Source organism: Cervus elaphus, chromosome 28 (genome assembly GCF_910594005.1).
Source record: "Cervus elaphus chromosome 28, mCerEla1.1, whole genome shotgun sequence".
NCBI classification, from domain to species: domain Eukaryota; kingdom Metazoa; phylum Chordata; class Mammalia; order Artiodactyla; family Cervidae; genus Cervus; species Cervus elaphus.
The window spans coordinates 14220600-14236392 of NC_057842.1; the positions used below are offsets into that span (position 1 = coordinate 14220600).

The window sequence follows — 15793 nt, forward strand, 5'->3', positions numbered from 1 at the left end:
AACTCTCGACTTGATGTATGTATAATATACGATTAATTCAGAAAGTACGTATTTTCCTTTTCTTACTGACCCAAGACAACTGTAATCCTTGTTTACTGAATTTTACTGAAATCAGAAGGCCTCATACCTTAATCTTCTTAAAAATACAAAGGAGTGAGTTTATACATAGATTGCTACTTTGAAGCATGTAAACAAAGGTTGCCCAGGCTGGGTTTCCTGTGACTGATGGCCCTGATTGCAGAGCCTGTTATGGAAGTGCCCAAGTTTCTGTGTGATGTTAAGCTGTGGTTTGAAGGAAAACCTGCTAGGATAAGAGGACCAGGGAGCCAAGACAGAAAGAAGGGGGAGGGCCAGGCAGTGCTCTGGGTCTGAGATTTGTGTATGTGTCCTCAGATGATGGAGCAGCCCCCTGGCGCCCATTTCCATATGCTAGTGTGGTGAAGACTCTGCTGCTTGTCTTAGTAAGGGTAGCATCACAGTGCTCAGGTGCTCAGAATTGTCTGATGGTGATGTCTGTGCAGAAAAAGAACCTACTGTGAAGTTTTTAAAGGTATACAGTCTTCTGAATAAAGGGGGGGCATGGAGCTCTTTGCGTCCTCCCCTCACAGCGTTTTAGCAACTGAGGCTTTTCTGAAAGGGAGTTTACAGCTCTCTTAAACTGATGAATCTCTCAGCTCCAGCACAAGTCTTTGGCCAAACAGGCTTGAGGAGTCCGCGGTATCCTGAGGGCACCTGCTGGCCGGCTGCACCTAGGAGGGGCGGGAGTCACAGGGTCATGCTGCAGTGGCGCGGGGCTGATGCAGACTGAGTTCCCTGGAGGCCTGCCAGGGCTGCAGGCGCGCCTCCCTCCCGGGCAGAGCGCGTGTTCTGAGGGCAACTGAGGGCAGCTTCTGTCTTCTCTTCTCAGTAGGGGACTTTCAAGAGGTTCGCCTTCTGCAGAGGGCAGGCGTAGGATCTGACGACCAGAGGTGACCGGAAGAGCAGCTTCCAGCCACGCTCACCCACCCCATGATGAAGTGTGAACCAGTTGCTGCCTGTCCAGTGCTAGCTACCATCCATGAGTCTAGACACAGTTAGTGTTGCTTCAGGGAGGACAGAAGGATTCAATTGTAAACTGAGTCACACTGGCAAGGTAGCTGATCATCCCTGACGGATGAAGATGGTGAATCTCGTGTTCATGCTCACTATCGCCGGGTCTTGGTGACAGACGGCCACCCGCAGGGGGAAGGCTGAGGCTGTGACGATCCCCTCGCTGGGGAGGAGGGGGTGATGAAGGATGAACAGCATGCTGGGCTCCTCTGTCCAGAGCTGGGGAGCCTGTCTTGTGTGAGACGTGCGTGGAGGGAAGTGGCTTTGTTGGGAGCGTGATTCTCCCTTGGGTGGAAGGGGGTCCCCTCAGCTGTCTTCCCACTTTATGACTTTAGGTAGCGCTGTTAGTCATTGCCTGTGGTTGGAATGCTCTGCAGGAGAAGGCGATGTGCTCATTTTCAAGGGCTACCTAGAGATGTTCCTGAGGACAGCACTGTCAGAGGTTTGCAGAAAGGGGCATTTGCCAAAGAGACAAAAATCTCAGTAGACATCAAATATATATTCTCTATATTCTTCCCTGTACCTCTCCAGGTAATCCACAGACACTTTCAATAAATGAAATAAATGATTTCTGTTCTTCTCAATTTTCCCAGGCCAGAGAGATTAGGAAGAAGTATGTCAAGTTACAACATAGAGGAATCAATGGAGCAATTAGTAATTTTAATAATATCAATAATTAAGGAGACTGCTACAGTATTTATTACCTGGCTTGTAAATTGCAGGCTACTGAAATGGATTTAGGTCCCGGACAGCCTGCTTCAGGAAGCCCATCTTTAGTCATTAAAGAAGGGAACTGTTGTAACCATATAATGAGTTGGTCAATTTGTTGCAGAAGTTCAAGGAAAAATTTTGGATGCCCACTTAATTTAGATTGGTTGTTTCAGAGAAAGTTTTATATGAGTTGTGTAAGTTTTAAAGTTTTGAGAGATAAATGTTGACAAACTGTAAACATGGAACACATTTTAAAGCTGACTTCAGTAAAACAGGGCATATTGATAGTAATAGAAGGTAGGTTCTATAAAATATGTTTTCAACAGTGTAACATCTGTAGTATATTTTAGACTTACTAGCAGTTTCTGATGGTTCTTTTTCTTTCTTTTTTTCCTCTCTAGGGAATGCTTAGCCCTTGAAACTTGTTCTTATCTTTTAAGCAGGTCCAATTTAGAACAATATTTTATTCACCTTGAAGTTTTATTTTTATTTCAAGATTACAATTTCTAATAACATTTAAATTATATAAGGTTTATTATTTATTTGGTATTTTCCTGTTTAGCAAATACCCTTGAAATGAAGGTACTCTGCAGGGAGATCAGAGAGGAATAGCTCATCTGTATATAGTATTTCTCTTGCCTATCAATACTAAAGGCTCTTGAAAATGTGCTTTATGAGTCTTCAGAGCACACAAATGTGCTTTCTGATGTGAATTTCTTTGCTCTCTATATGTAACCTCAAAGCTCATTTTCCCCAAGTGTGGTTTCTGGATTTCCTGAATGTCTAGCTTAAATGGGGGTCTTAATGAAAACCTCTCACTGAGGCTGGGGCCCTGTGGGAGAGGATCTTGAGGTGAGGCAACTGGGCAGTAGAGCAGGTCCCAGGCTGAGTCACCTTCATCCAGACTTGTTACTCCTTTGCTGTTAATTTGGGTAAAGATCATGGACCCTTCAGAGAAACTGAGGAAACAGGGGGTACTTACACACACACAAAATTTTACACACAGTCTCAAGGAGTATATTGAACCCCTGAGTCTAATCAGAGACCATGTCAAAAGACTCAGCTCACATATCGCAGGTTATAATGCTGTGCTGTTGTTAGGACTCTTTGTGACTCCATGGACTCTAGCCTGCCAGGCTTCTCTGTCCATGAGATTCTCCAGGCAAGAATACTGGAGTGGGTTGCCATGCCCTCTGCCAGGGTATTTTCCCAACCCAGGGGTTGAACCCAGGTCTTCTGCATTGCAGGCAGATTCTTTATCTGAGCCATCACGGAAGCCAGAGGCTATAAACCTTGCCCTAAAGGTCACAGAAACAAGTGACTTGACATTCAGTGGTGGAGAAAGTCTGCCAACTTGAAGGTAACCTGTTTCTGTTCTGAAGTTAGTAGATAAAACCAAGCTCCTCTGTAGGGGAACAGAGGAGGTTCCTGCCCCTGGATGCTAACTAGGGTAATCAGAGACCTTGGCCTGTTGGACCCCAGGTGTGCCCCCCGCCCAGACCCCACCTGGGAAGACCTGCTTCAGGATTTGTTGTTGTTCAGTTGCTAAGTTGTGTCAAACTCTTTGCGACCCCATGGACTGATGTCAGGCTTCCCTGTCTTTCAGTATCTCGGAATTTGCTCAAATTCATGTCCATTGAGTCAATGGTGCTATTTAACTATCTCAGAATGCTTTTGCTTAAAAAAACAAAAACAAACAAACAGAAAAAAAATCTTAATTTCCATTTGATATTTTTGTGAGTTATGTTATTGCAGGTCAGAGTGAAAAAAATCCATCCCAAGCTGAATTCTGTGAACAGGAATAAATGGTTAGATACCTTGATATAAGTAAATGGATTAGGAATGACTGAAAACTCAAATATAACCAGCCTACCAGCATGCCAGCCTTATTTCCCTGAACCTGGAGGTCTGGCCACGGCTTGATTCTGTTTAGAACAGTTGACAGAGTCCAGGTTTTTCCTGACTGTAGGTCTCTTTGACCAAATGCTGTGATACCCTGACATAGAGGCCAGTGTTGTTCTAGGTGGGACACATAGCTTTAGAAATCTCTGTGTAAGATTGGCCTTAGTCTATTAGATTTTGCTGTAGTCAGAGCTATTCAGTGAAGGCATGAAAGTGATAGAACAATTGAGCACAAAATAAAAGCCTCTGGAAACTCCGGTTTATTCTGAAAGACCGCTAGAGGTTGGTGGGATACCCATGTTTTGTCCGGAGAAGGATCCCTCTTTGGAGTGTTTGCTTGAAATTTTCTTTGTTGTGTTTGTTGTACAGAACACACTGTCTTTGGCCTTTTCCAGCCCTGGCTGCTTTTACAGAGGTCAATGGCAGTGGGTACATTTCTGTGCCTTGAAGTAACCCCACACCTGGATATTTGGACTAGAATGTGATACAGTGACGATTACTCTGAGCAAAGATTGTAGCAGGTTCAAAGATGTGTGTAATTTTTTGTTGTCAAAACTGTTAGTGCCTCACTTTGGAAAACAAACAGAACTGTTGAAATTCTGGGTAAAAAGTGAAATTATAAAGGCTAGCAAGATGTTGTTTTTGAATGTTTTGACCCCTTTCCCCAGAAGAAAAGGCAAACTAGACAAGCAAGAATAATATAGAGTTTCTCATTTGAAAAATAAATATTTAGTCATTAGAATGCAGTTGCAACAATTATCTTAATCAAAGTTGTTAAAAAAAATATTTGAAATATGAATAATAAGCTGCTTATACCTAAAAGTGTATGCTACACTTAGAGTCTCACCAGGTATAAAGGAAATGAGCTTGAACTTAAGAGATGTTACTGACTCATTTTAAAATGGAGATGAGCCTTTAATTTGATTTTAAATATATATAAAATAAAAGTCTGTATATTTGGGGAAATTTTAAGGCAAGCTCTTACTTTTTAATAACATTGGAACAATTAATATTATAATCATTATAATAATTAGCTATTTCACATAGGTTATATCCACTTCTCCAGCTCATTCTTGCTGTGATCATTAAGATTTCTTAACTGAAATTTAAGTTTATATAAAATCAAGTGCAGCATAATGATCTTATGTAGTTAAATCATTGGAGTTATTTGAGCCATCTTAAATATGCTCATATTTATTGGGAGAAATTACATAAAGGTTTTTTGTGGATTTATAAAGCTTGATTTAGAAATTAACTGTAAAAAATTATTATTTTTAACATGGAAATGACATTCAATTTAATCATGTTATGAAGGAGTTAAAGGGTAATTTCAACTTTCAGATTTAATGTCACTGAAAATTTTAAGTAACAGTGCTCACATTATTCAGTTTCAGTTTTTTCATGAAATATCTGTTTATTTCATAATTTAATTCTGTTGCATAATCAGTCCTCTAGAAAAGGAAATCAGTCCCCAAGAAAAAGGAGTGGAAAAAGGCAAAATGGTTGTTTAACAAGGCCTTATAAATGGCTGAGAAAAGAAGAGAATAAAGGCAAAGGAGAAAAGGAAAGATATACCCATTTGAATGCAGAGTTTCAAAGAATAGCAAGGAGAGATAAGAAAGCCTTCTGCAGTAATCAATGCAACGAAATAGAGGAAAATAATAGAATAGGAAAGACTAGAGATCCCTTCAGAAAAACTAGAGATACCAAGGGAACGTTTCATACAAAGATGGGCACGGTAAAGGACAGAAATGGTATGAACCTAACAGAAGCAGAAAATATTAAGAGGTGGCAAGAATACACAGAAGATCTATACAAAAAAGACCTTCATGACCCAGATAACCACAATGGTGTGATCACTCACCTAGAGCCAGACATTCTGGAGTGCAAAGTCAAGTGGGCCTTAGGAAGCATCACTATGAACAAAGCTAGTGGAGGTAATGGAATTTCAGTTGCACTTTTTCAGATCCTAAAAGATGATGCTGTGAAAGTGCTGCACTCAGTACTCCAGCAAATCTGGAAACTCAGCAGTGGCCACAGGACTTGAAAAGGTCAGTTTTCATTCCAATCCCAAAGAAAGGCAATGGCAAAGAATGTTCAAAGTATGACACAATTGCACTCATCTCACACGCTAATAAAGTAATGCTCAAAATTCTCCAAGCCAGGCATCATCAGTATGTGAACCGTGAACTTCCAGATATTCAAGCTGGGTTTAGGAAAGGCGGAGGAACCAGAGATCAAATTGCCAACATCCTCTGGATCATTGAAAAAGCAAGAGAGTTCCAGAAAAAATTTACTTTTGCTTTATTGACTACACCAAAGCTTTTAACTGTGTGGATCACAACAAACTGGAAAATTCTTAAAGAGATGGGAATACCAGACCACTTTACCTTTCTCCTGAGAAGTCTGTTTGCAGGTCAATAAGTTAAAACTGGACATGGAACAACAGACTGGTTCCAAATCAGGAAAGGACGTCAAAGCTGTATACTGTCACCCTGCTTATTTAACTTCTATGCACAGTACATCATGCTAAATGCCAGGCTGAAGAAGCACAAGCTGGAATCAAGATTGCTGGGAGAAATATCAATAACCTCAAATATGCAGATGATACCCCACTTATGGCAGAAAGCAAAGAAGAACTAAAGAGCTTCAATGAAAATGAAAGAGGAGAGGGAAAAAGTTGGCTAAAAACTCAACATTCAGAAAACTAAGATCATGGCATCTAGTCCCATCACTTCATGGCAAATAGATGGGGAAACAATTGAAACAGTGGCAGACTTTACTTTTTGGAGGGCTCCAAAATCACTGCAGATGGTGACTGCAGCCATGAAATTCAAAGATGCTGTTCCTTGGAAATAAAGCTATGACCAACCTAGACAACATATTAAAAAGCAGATACATTGCTTTACCAACAAAGGTCCATCTAGTCAAAGCTATGGTTTTTCCAGTAGTCACGTATGGATGTGAGAGTTGGACTGTGAAGAAAGCTGAGCACTGAAGAAATGATGCTTTTGAACTATGGTGTTGGAGAAGACTCTTGAGAGTCCCTTGGACTGCAAGGAGATCCAACCAGTCCATCCTAAAGGAGATTGGTCCTGAATATTCATCATAAGGGCTGATGCTGAAGCTGAGGTTCCAATATTTGGCCACCTGTGTGAAGAACTGACTCATTGGAAAAGACCCTGATGCTGGGAAAGATTGAAGGCGGGAAGAGAAGGGGACGACAGAGGAATGAGATGGTTGGATGGCATAACCAACTCTATGGACATGAGTTTGAGTAAGCTCCAGGAGTTGGTGATGGACGGGGAAGCCTGGCGCCCTGCAGTCCATGGGGTTGCAAAGAGTCAGACACAAATGAGCGACTGAACTTACCTGTATTGAGAAAAGGTAGTTTTGTTTGCTTTGCTTTGTTCTTACTTGAGAGACATCACTTTTGTTAAGCGTCTTTAGAAGACAGTTTAGCCACTCTGTGTGTAAGGGCATTATGCAAAAAGCAATTAACCATCTTTTTCTCATTTATAAATTGCATTCACAAAATGTCAAAATACAGCCTTCAAAGAGAGAAAATAAATAATATTTATAGTGCATGACTCTAACACATGGTAAATTTAAAGCAGTATTTGATAAGCAGTTACTACATGTTTCTGTTGTTCATAGTATTGATGAGTAATAATTTTGAAATTGTAAACATGTAGCCTCCAATCCCTGGATAGCTGAGTTTAACAATATGCTTAATGTTTACCAACCACCTTGTTATTGATGCTATTCTTTTTTCTTAAATGCTATTCTTTTTTATAATTTTAATTCTTTTTTATAATTTTAATTCAGATACTTCTCGTCAGAATTGCAGCTTACTCTGTTTTGTTTTTGTTTTAAATCAGGAAAGGGGGAAAGAGGGTTTCATCTTCTTTTCATAAAAGTTTATGTGTTATAAAGTAATTTTTTTTAGTTGTTGCCTAATGGACATTGTTTTCCCATTGGCTTATTTTTTTGCCTTGTAGTACAGTTGTTTTCTCATAGCGACTCACAGTTTTGAAGTGTTGAGGGCAGGTAAGGCTTTGCCCACTTGTTTGATTTGGTTTTGTGTGTGTTTTTTTGAGTTTCCCATTACTGGTCCTGTAGAATTCTTATTGCTGTCAATGTGCTTGTCTGTAGCAACTCCTTGCTGGTTCACAGTGTGCATCTTCAGTGACCCTGTGGGGGTGAATGTCAGAGAAAACTGTCTTATGATTGTGACCATTAAGTTATGAGTGAAGCCTGTTGGATTTTGAAGAAAGCTGAGTGCCAAAGAATTGATGCTTTTGAACTGTGATGTTGGAGTAGACTCTTGAGTGTCCCTTGGACTGCATGGAGATCCAACCAGTCCATCCTAAAGGAGATCAGTCCTGGGTGTTCATTGGAAGGACTGATGTTGAAGCTGAAACTCCAATACTTTGACCACTTTATGTGAAGAGCTGACTCATTGGAAAAGATCCTGATGCTGGGAAAGATTGAGGGCAGGAGGAGAAGGGGACAACAGAGGATGAGATGGTTGGATGGCATCACTGACTCGATGGACATGGGTTTGGGTGGACTCCAGGAGTTGGTGATGGACAGGGAGGCCTGGTGTGCTGTGGTTCATGGGGTCGCAAAGAGTCAGACATGACTGAGCAACTGAACTGAACTAAACTGTTGGATTTTTAAAAAACTACAATCTAGGAGCTCAGATTTGTGATACTGGTTTTAGTCAGAAGAGAATCTTTTTTTTTTTTTTCTTGCTTTCCATTCTTTGGCACAATTCCCAAGTACAGTACAGTAATTTGCTGTTTACTGAATGCTCTGATTCAAGCTCAGGATAAGCTAAATCTGTGTATCAGTTTCATCTTAGTTATTTCTCATGGTAGCAAGGACATTTTGAGATTGATAGATGGAAAAATCTATATTTTAACAAAACCAGGGTTTATAATTAATATAATAAATAATATTTTATGCATAGTCATTCAGTTTTATTTTATTCCCACTATAAAGTCTACCTTTATACCAAAGAGATTTAACATTTTCACTAAAATGTAAAAATACAGTCACATGGATTCAGTTAAAAATATGTAGAAAAGATCAGGAAGGGAGCATCAAGGTAGGCATTTAGTTGTAGATTTAACCATAAACATCCTAACACATGTGCTTTGAGAAAAATATCGTTAGTTAAAAGTGGACATAAAATGTTTGTTCACATGCTCACTGATGGTCCTGACACAGACTCCAGAAAGATGGCTCTTCTGTACAGTTTCCTGGAGAAGCCCGTCAGTAGCAGCAGCAGTGTGATCTGTGTGATAATCTGGATAATATGTAACGTGCTGAAGGACAACATGGTAGAACAGTGGGGCAGACGGGATGGAGTGCATTCAGGTGCATGGCTGTGGTCTGGGTTAAGGCCAAGCTAGATTTTAGAACAGAATGCAGTCATTGCATCTCTCTCACCAAGACCTCATTCTGCATTACTGCTTTGAGTTAAACGTGTCAGAAATATGCAGGGATAGGGTGTTCCAGAATCCTCCCTGAGCTGTGCCTGGGAAGGTCAGTGCAGCTGGCTGACTGTGGAGCCCTGGCCTTAAATAACCAGTGGAAGCCTGTCCTTCCCAAGACAGAGCCCATCAGCAGCCAAAAAGCCATGCTGAACACTTTGAAGGCCAGCAAGCCATCCTGATGTTTTCAAGTAACAAGCTTTGGTATAAAGGTTTCATCTAAGAAGGATGCATTTGAAATGCTTGCATCCGAAATGTAACTCTGGACTCATTTATCCAAACCGTAAATGTTCAGGGCCCTTGGGAGAGAATTCCTTTCCTCTGTCAGTAGGCTCATCTCCGATCACCTGAACTGAGATGTCTGTGTGATTAGCAGTGTGTGTCCTGTGCACGTGTGGTTTGAGGATGCCTCATTCCTTTGGCTTATTTGGTGCTTTGATACTTGCATTGCCTCCTCCTATCACCCAGAGTGGGAGCCCAGTTGAGAGGTCATGCCTATGAACAGCTTGACTGTTTTGGCACTGTGTGGCGATCTAGGCCAGTGACCTTGGGGTGTTTTGCAGTCTGGTCAATGATGGCTATAACTTTGAAGGTGTATGAATATGGGTACTTAGCAGTTTTGTCTAGAATAATGTGGAGGTGTAAAGTGTTCTCCAAATTGCTTTGCCTATTGATTTCCCATCGCCAGTCAAGGAATTTCCAACTTAAAAGAAGTCCTTTAGTAGATCTATAAATTATTTGCTTGCATACCCAGAATAAAAACAATGACAAATGAGAAAAAAAGAAACAGTATTTAGGGTAATTTACTTGGCAAGAGAGAGTTCTGGTTTTAAAACATGTTTTTATAGCAAAATGTTTGCTAGGGTGAATTTATTTTCTACTCTTTTATACTTTCACAGTATATTTATAAGTGGTAAGCTGTATCAGTCTCTCATAAGAACTTCCGTTTTGATCTGTATAAGCTTAAAATTCATCTTTGTCATTTGAGTATTATTCTTGTTATTTATATCATTAAAACCAGGAGAGTGGATTGATCTCCATTGATCTCCCTATTTTTCATTTCTGTGTCTTTGGGATGTAAAGGCAGGTGGAAATTGATTGACAGAGGATCATTGCAGGTTAATACTGTTTTGCTAGTGTTGCCTGGGCGTGAGATCTGGATAAAGACTTGAGTTTTCCTTGATCAGAGATGTTTGCATCCAGAATCTCTGCTAGGACATCACCCAGCACTATAGCTGCTGAAAAGTGTGGGTAACACCCAGTCCCCAGACCATGAAAACAAATAAACCCTGGTTTCTTCCACAGGGTTTCCTGGCTGGTTTTTCCGAGACTTTGCACGTGACAGCCGGTCTGCGCGTGAATGGACTACTCAGTGTCACAGAGGAAGCCTGGTCAGTGGGAAGTGGCAGGGACAGCCTCCCCCCATAGGAAGAGCCCCAAGGCCAATTATGAGGGGTCCTTGTGCTGGGAGAAAGGGAGCAGCATCCCTGTGATTGTAAATTTGGGGATCTGCTCCTCAGGGTGCAACACGGTTCCTTCTATGTGTAGATTCTGGGAAAGCAATGGCTTAGTCGTGAAGCGTCAAAAACCTGTCTACACGCGAAATTTGTTCTTTTCTAAACTATTCAACGAGGGCATCCTTTTTCCTGTCATCAGTCACCTCAGACCTGTTTTTAGACCCATTTTTATTGTTGTGTAATATGGGCAATATATACAGTCTGTTGTAGATTTCCTAAAGACTATGTAAACATCCTTATTTTATTATTCTAAAGGCACAGGGGTGTGTGTGTGTGTGTTTTCTGTTGCTGTGGTTGTTTAGAACTTTCAGAAATTGTACTTTACTGACTTCTTTGGAGATCTGTGACATCAGATCCACATGTCAGTAAAGGGTACAGATTTCACAGTTGTAGTAGTTCTGAACCCTGAAACTTCACATAGTCTCAATAATATACATTTATGTAACTTTTAAAGCTAGGAAAAATAAAATGACTCATATTTACTGTGTGAAATAACTTTTCATGTATTCCTCTCTGTCTTTTAGCCCATTTACAGTAAAACAAAATGTTCTGTGCTTTGCCAAAACCCCATCATTCTGAGTGAACCTGTTACAGATTTAAATTTACAGTGGTTTTCATTAAGACCATCCATCTTGTTATGATTTAGATTATTTTGTTTGGAATGTAAGCTAAAAAACAGAATACTAGAAAGTTAAGAATCTTATAACTGTTTTTAATATGAATATTGAAATATATCCCATAAGACATAATACAGGCTGGTTTCAAAAATAATTTCAGGGGTATCTCTGAATCATCAGAAAGAAAACAAAGGGATAAAATAACCTCCTTGTTTCAAGATATGGAAGATTTCAGTCACAACTATGTGGCTTATACACCAAAAGTGTTTCATTTTTCCACTTGAAAATGTGATCATATAAAGAAAAATGACAAAATGCTTATCATTAGACTAAGAATATATTGAGTGACCTGGTCAAATTAATTCCTTCACACATTTGGGGTTGGGATAATCTGTATGCATCTTGGTGTATGGAAGACCTCCCAGAGAAAGTAACTGTTGTCTCATTCCCTGGCTCCTGCTAGCTTTGCAGAGATTAACAGAAGATCCCTGCCCCAGTTTCTGTACGTGGTGGCTGCTTTTCTCACTGTTTAGCAATCAGAGTTAAAGAAACATTCCTTCCTTCTGGGCGCTCAGGTGTCTATTTTATAGCAGGCCAATTAAAACTTTTTACAAACAAAATGACTTAACATTTTTTTAAGCCCATTTCAACTCATCCTTTGGAAAGATTACTGATACTGCATGAATTTTAGCTGTGGCTGCAATTTCAGCATCAATCTGATCTCTTCCCGCCGAGACTTCATATTCCTATCCTCCACTGTATAATTAGACAATAAAACCTGTTTCTGAAATCCTTTACACTGTACAAAACTGGCAGATCTCATTTAAGCCTCGTGGAAATTTCATGAGGAAGTGGCATGTTCCTTCCTTCTTTTCAGTCATGGATTATAGGAATGAAGGGATATTATTAAGATAGGGCACCTGATATGGTAGAGTTAGGGTTGAGAGTCCCACGTCTCCAGCTCCAAGTGCTATGCTTTGGTTATATCATGTCTTGTTTTTTGTATGTTTTATAGAAATAGCATAATTTTAACTATTAGGTAAGATGATACTGCTAACAGAGAAGTTAAAATGCAGGGAGATTATTTGATTTGTCATGATTTTAAAAGGTAAACTGTGGATCAGAAAAAAAGATACTGCACAATGTTTGATTTGACAAAAATACTTATCAGTATTATGACGGGAAATACTTTTCAGTATGTATTTTTACACTCTAATGACCACTTGCTTATTTGGGGTGCTCTGTAGTTGATTACAGAATTTCACATTCATCGTCTCGTCCTGCCCTGGAGAGGGTGCTGAGAGGTCCTGAAAGTTAGTGTCTACAAAGCGGAGGGAACTCAGCGCTCAGCCAGAAATGCTCATTCCCAGTTACACATCCCCACTTTGTAGAAATCTCTGCTGGTCGGGTTGACATACCCAAAATTAGCTTTCAGACTCACCAGATGACACGTATAACCAGAAAAGTACCACCTCCATCAAATAGGTTTGCAAATTCTCCTTTCCCAGATTGGCTACCAGCCTTCCTTCTTGTAAACCACAGAGACAGCATCACAGGCCCTGGAACAACTATTTCATCTTTCCCTAGAGGTAGTTCACCTCTGGGGGTTCTATTTAATATAATTAATCTCTGAATGCAAGCATCTTTGATACCTCATTACCTTAATAACTGTCAGTTGCTGAATTTACTTGAATTGTCAAATTTATACATCAAAGATAGAGACATGGTGGTATTGTTGCTTCTGTGATAGAAACAGAGCCCATTGTGAACAAATGGGGATTCTGACAGTGAAATTGCTAAAGTGCATTTGAAAAACGGACACTTTTATCAAATCCCTAAAAGCTGGAGATAATGTAATTCTAATGGCAGGGGCTGGGGCAGGGGGTGGTCTCATGGCAAATGGTGGGTGCATGTCTGCTTTCAGCCAGCCCAGGGCAGGACCCTGGGGAGGAGGTGTGGCCCCAGTGATGGATGGATCCCTGACAGTGTTGGAACAGCCCAGGGGCTGAATGGAGGCTCACAGGATCTTAGTTCTCTGACCAGGGATCGAAACCCAGGTCCCCTGCAGTGGACGCGCAGAGTCCTAACCACTGGACCAGCAGGGAATTCCCGTGGATATTGTCAACATATATACTGTTGTCAATGAACAACATATACAATATTGTTGATGAACAACCATTGACAGGAAAATGTTGGATCCTACCAAAAACAAAAACAAAAACACCCCACGTCCAAGGGGAAGAGAGAAGCTCCAGCAAGATGGTAGGAGGGGTGAAATTGCATTTAGAATCAAACGCTACACCCACCAGAGACACTCGGAGGGCTCAAACAAAACCTTGTGCATACCAGGACCCAGAGACCCCACAGAGACTGACCAAAACTGTGTTTGAGTCTCCTGTGGAGGCACAGGTCAGCAGCAGCCTGCCGCAGGGGCAGGGGCTCTGGGTGCAGCTACCTGGATCACACAGCCTGTGGCTTAAGCCCTCTTGCAGGAGGTCACCAATAAGCCCTCCATAGAGCCGCCGAGCAGACGACCCGCAAACTGCAGAACAATTAAACCCAAGAAATTCTCACACTGTTTAGAAAGTTCTAGGACCCAAAACAGATTTACCAACCTGGGGATCTGGCAAAGGGACTGAGAACCCCCTGGGAATTTGACTTTGGAGGCCAGTGGGATTTGATTACAGAACTCCTACAGGACTGGGGAAACAGACCCTTGGAGGGCACAAACAAAACCTTGTGCACACCAGGACCCAGGAGAAAGGAGCAGTGACCCCACAAGAGACTGAGCCAGGCTTGCCTGTGAGTGTCCAGGAGTCTCTGGTGGAGGCGTGGGTCTGCGGTGGCCTGCGGCAGGGTCAGGGGCACTGAGTGCGTCAGTGCCTGCACAGGACCTTTTGAAGGAGGTCCCCATTACCTTCATTCAGTTCATTTCAGTTCCGTCGCTCAGTCATGTCTGGCTATTTGCAGATCCATAGACTGCAGCACAATCGGCTTCCCCATCACCAGCTCCCAGAGCTTACTCAAACCCATGCCCATTGAGTCGGTGATGCCATCCAAGCATCTCAGCCTCTGTCATCCCCTTCTCCTCCCGCCTTCAATCTTCCCCAGCATCAGGGTCTTTTCAATGAGTCAGTTCTTCGCATCAGATAGATAAAATATTGTAATTTCAGCTTCAGCATCAGTCATTCTAATGAATATTCAGGGCTGATTTCCTTTAGGATTGATTGGTTGGGTCTCCTTGCAGCCCAAAGGACTCTCAAGAGTCTTCTCCAACACCACAGTTCAAAAGCATCCTTTCTTTGGCACTCAGCTTTCTTTATAATCTAACTCTCACATCCAGACATTACTACTGGAAAAACCATAGCTTTGACTAGACAGACTTTGTTGACAAAGTAATGTCTCTGCTTTTTAATATGCTTTCTAGGTTGGTCATAGTTTGTTCCAAGCATAGATCTTCTTCCAAGAAGCAAGCATCTTTTCATTTCATGACTGCAGTTACCATCTGCAGTGATTTTGGAACCCCAAAAAATAAAGTGTCACACTGTCCCCATTGTTTCCCTATCTATTTGCCATGAAGTTATGGAACCAGCTGCCATGATATTCGTTTTCTGAATATTGAGTTTTAAGCCAACTTTTCCCCTTTCCTCTTTTACTTTCGTCAAGAGGCTCTTTAGTTCTACTTTGCTTTCTGCCATAACGGTGGTGGTGTGATCTGCATATTTGAGGTTTTTTATATTTTTCCCAGCAATCTTGATTCTAGCGTGTGCTTCATCCAGCCCGGCATTTCTCATGATGTACTCTGCAGAAAAGTTAAATAAGCAGGATAACATTATAGGGCATTGATGTACTCCTTTCCTGATTTGGAACCAGTCTGTTGTTCAATGTCCAGTTCTAACTGTTGCTTCTTGACGTGCATACAAATTTCTGAGGAGGCAGATCAGTTGGTCTAGTATTCTCATCTCTTTAAGAGTTTTCCACAGTTTGTTGTGATCCGCACAGTCAAAGACTTTAGCATAGTCAATAAAACAGAAGTAGATGTTTCTATGGAACACTCTTGCTTTTTCTGTGATTCAACAGATGTTGGCAATTTGATCTCTGATTCCTCTGCCTTTTCTAAATCCAGCTTGAACATCTGGAAGTTCTCAGTTCACGTACTGTTGAAGCCTGGCTTGGAGAATTTTGAGCATTACTTTGCTAGTGTGTGAGGTGAGTGCAAATGTGCAGTAGTTTGAAAATTCTTTGGCATTGTCCTTCTTTGGGACTGGAATAAAAAGAGATCATTTCCAGTCCTGTGGTCACTGCTGAATTCTCCAAATTTGCTAACATATTCATTGCAACACTTTAATAGCATCATCTTTTAGGATTTCAAATAACTCAACTAGAATTCTATTACCTCCACTAGTTTTGTTTGTAGTGATGCTTCCTAAGGCCCACTTGACTTTGCATTCCATGA

General features: G+C 41.1%; 1 protein-coding gene across 49 annotated transcripts in view; it reads left to right on the forward strand.

The window, feature by feature from the left end:
- Window positions 1–15793, forward strand: part of RIMS1 (regulating synaptic membrane exocytosis 1) — a 578197-nt gene that overhangs the window by 370062 nt on the left and 192342 nt on the right. The gene's annotated exons all lie outside the window — the stretch shown is intronic.